The following is a 4,187-nucleotide window of genomic DNA, read 5'->3' as shown; positions in this document are numbered from 1 at the left end:
AAATAATAACTCAGATGAGTGAGGGTCAATCCCACGAGGATTGATGGACTAAGCAATAATGATTGAGTGATTTACTTAGTTAGACAAACAGAAAAGAGTGTTTTAATGTTGTAAAGCATAAAACAGTAATTCAGAGAAATAAAAGAAAATAGTAAATTGATGTGAAGAATATATGAGAAAATAGTTAAGGTTTTAGAGTTGTTTATCTTTTAGATTTCTATTTCTTACTAACAATTTTAATCATGTAAGATTCAATTCATGGCAAACTATAAGTGACTAAACCCTAATTCCTTAGTAATTTAGTCTCCTCTAATCTAGTTAATGGTGCGTGAAATTGAACTCCGCACAACTAAACCGGCAAGTGCACCGGGTCGTCCAAGTAAAACCTCAGATGAGTGAAGATTGAATCCCACGGAGATTGTCGGATTGAGCAAGCAATGGCTATCTTGTAGATCTTAGTCAGGCGATTAAGAAAGGATGGTTGTTTGTTGAAAGCATAAACGAAATAGTAAAGAATGAAATACCAGATTAGTGTAAAAGCAATGATGGATAATTAGTTAAGGCTTCGGAGATGCGTATTCTTTCCGGATTAATTTTTCTTACTATCTACTTTAATAACGAATGACGCATTCAATGGCAGCCGTAATTGACTAACTCATGTAGCATCCTCATCAAGTTAGTCTCTTTTAAGCCATAGCAGTCCACCATATCCGAGCAACTCATGTAGCATCCTCATCAAGTTAACTCATGGCTTCCCACCATAGCCGAAGGTGAAGACCTAAGCAATATACTCCCCTTCACGATCCTACTCAAAACGCCATAGACAAGGTCAGATCTTCCAGATCAAGGAACGCTGCTTCTCAGACTCTAGCCTTAACGCCACAGAAACCTCAGTAACCCACGGTCAACAGGATTATATGTCACGTATCTAAAGTCACCTAGGCATGCTCTTCGAATCCGCAGTGCACTCTCTAGCTATGGTTCAATGCTATCTGACTCAGGACTCACACGGAACCCATGTAGAACAAGGATGATTGTCATGGGTCATCTTCAATTCAAGAGATGAAGAACAAAACTGCACAAGAGAATGGAACCAAACATGTATTGAAATAGAAGTAGTAATATTATTAATCCATGAGAATCAACAGAGCTCCTAACCCTAACTTAGGAGGTTTAGTTGCTCATGTTTTACAGAAAATAGTGTATTCAAAAATAGGGTGGAAGAAGATCCTACACATGGGTGATCTTCTCCTTTAAATACTAATCTAATAACTAAGAAGTACAAAAAGTATGACAAACTAGACTAGACGTGCGAAATCCATCCTTGGGCCCACTTTGGTTGAGTACTTGGGCTGAGCTTGGCGACCAACTTGAGGGATGGGCATTAAACACCCATTAAGGAGTGATTAGCACTGCCTTGCTTCTTGGTGGGCGTTCAACGCCCTAAAGGAGGTGGTTCTTGGGCGTTCAACGTTGGCTTGTCTCCTTGGGGTGTTGAACGCCAGCCAGGGGGTAGCTCCTTGGCGTTCAACACCCAATATGGGCAGGCTCCTTCGAAGAAAAGTATAAACCATTATATATTTCTGGAAAGCTTTGGAAGTTAGATTTCCAACGCCATTAAGAACGCATCATTTGGACCTCTGTAGTTCCAAAAATGCTTGTTTGAGATTCTGACAGCATCTGCTACGCTTTCCTTGCCTTTGATTCAGACTTTGCCAAAGCTCCTCAATTTTAGCCAGAAATGACCTAAAATCATCATAAAAACACAACAACTCAAAGTAGAATCCAAAAATGTGAGTTTTGCACTAAAACCTATGAAAACATAATAAAACTTAAACAAAACATAACTAAAACAGTATGCAAATGATGCCAAAAAGAGTATAAAATATCCGCTCATCAGTTAAGCGCCAATTTCTTTGTCACTTAATTTCAATTAGAGGGTGAGGTATAGTTCTAGTTTATTAGCCACAGAAATCTTAATTATCCAAATATAAGAGGATTATATGTCACGTATCCCGTTAAGTCCAGATAAATTATTGATTTAGGAGAAATTATTTTCAAGCTGTTGTTCAAATAAATTGTTTTTCAAGATTTACAAGAACTCAATTAGAATAGGGTTTATTCTTTCGATCTACCCAAATCCTTAAGATGAAGAACGAAAATAAATTCTTAAAATTAAAATCAATACATTAATTAAAATAAAAGAGTATTAATGCACATAATAAACAAAGCTCCTAACCTTAACAGTGGAAGTTTGTTTCTCATGACTCAGAGAGAAAACTAGGATTCAGAAAAACGGTAAACTATAGAATGAGGTGGGTAAAAGAAAAGGGAGCCCGAAGAGTTAAATCTTTTCCCTTTTATATCTAATCCTAATTAATGTAAAATATGTTTTCCAAAACTAAATAATATATTTTCCTATTTGAAATTAAAATAAAAGTTTTTAACCAAAATTAAATGGAATCTTCGAGCTAGCCTTTGAGGAAATGTGTAGACCAGCATTTCTCTTTGAACTAGCACCTAGATTCAAGATATTGAAGTTAGGCATGGCCTTGGCAGCATGCTTTGGAGTGTAATTGCTTCATCCGGCGCCTAACTTAGGATTCTCCAAGTTAGGTGCCAACATAGCCGTACAGATTAGAGAAAAAGTGTATACTATTTTATATCTTTGGAAAGCTCTGAAAGTTAGTTTCCCAATGCCACTGGAACTGCATCAATTGGACCTCTTTAGCTCAAGTTATGTCCGATAGAGTGCAAGGAGGTCAGGTTTGACAGCATCATCCACTTTCTTCCTCTTCTTCTATAAAACTCCGTCAAATCCATTCGAATGCTACCTGAAACAAACAGAATTGCACACAACTCAAAGTAGCATTCATAGTGGCCAAAACGTATTTAAATCTTTATTAAACTTAACAATTCAAATACAAATTCACTAGAAAAAGATAGGGAAGATGCTCACGCATCAGTTGGTCATTGTTGGATTGGTTTCCTGGAATTGGTTTGTTTGATTTGTCAGAAATAATTCTGAGAATTGGATATGATTTGAGTTATGGAAAATGAATTGTTTTGATTTTGAAATTGTTAGAAATCAAAATGATTTGACAATTGGAAAATCTGAATTTATGTTTTATTGAGAAATAATTTGGTTTTAAACCCATTGGAATATGGTTGAGGAATGGTTTGGTTGGGAATCGAAAGGGTGGCAAAGTCTAACTTTTAGAGGAGGTACTGTCAAAATTTTTATAAAAATTTGAAAAGCTTCGTTTGAAGTGATTGTTTAGAAAGATTTAGGTTTTAAGAATTATATAATTTGATTTTGAGTTATTCAGAAAAATATTATGTTTTGAGTTTTGCCTTATTTAGAAAAGAATTAATTGTGGTTGAGAAAATGCGAAAACAATGATTTGTTAATGAATAAGACATGTAACTCCGAGTAAAAGGCAGTGGCGTTATCCACTTGCTCCGGAAAAGAGATAAGAAAGAAGAATGATGAAAACTGAGTTTGAATTATGAAATTGAATTAAATGATATTGAGAATAAATTTGAAAAAGAAATTGAATTTGATTGAGATATATGTGACCGGGTAAGAGGCGGTGACATTATCCACTGAGACTCCGAGTAAGATGTAGTGGTGTTATCCACTTGCTTTAGATAAGAGTTCGAAACTCTGGGTAAGACGTAAGGGTTGGATTTTGTCGCCATTTACTCCAGGTTGAGAACTGTAACACCACCTGGGTAAGAGACAGGGATGAGGTAGTCCCCTTTCTTTGGGTACACAGGTAAGATGCAAGGGTTGCAACGTTGTCTCACTTGCTCAGTGTTTGGTGTTATGTCTAGGGTTTGCTACCGGTCATATCGAGTTTGGCTATATAACCGACAGCTGAGACTCATCGATCATATAACAGGTATCCATCATATTGCAATTGTTTGCTTTGTTTGGGTGTACTTAAGTGTTTTGGATTGCCTATCTAATAAATTTTGTTTAACTGGTAACTGTGATACTTGCTGTAACTGTTCTTAAAATGTGTTTGCCTTGTATTTGTTTGTGCTTGTGATTGATTTCCATTTTGAAGTATTGGTGGTGGATTGATGATAGCGGTGATATGTTTTGAATTGGGCCGGAGGCCGACTTGATTGATTTGATTTGGGCCAGAGGCCGAGATTGGTTAGCTCAGTGGTAAGTTTGT

Source organism: Arachis hypogaea, chromosome 9, assembly GCF_003086295.3.
Source record: "Arachis hypogaea cultivar Tifrunner chromosome 9, arahy.Tifrunner.gnm2.J5K5, whole genome shotgun sequence".
NCBI lineage: Eukaryota > Viridiplantae > Streptophyta > Magnoliopsida > Fabales > Fabaceae > Arachis > Arachis hypogaea.
This window is presented reverse-complemented; position numbering follows the sequence as displayed.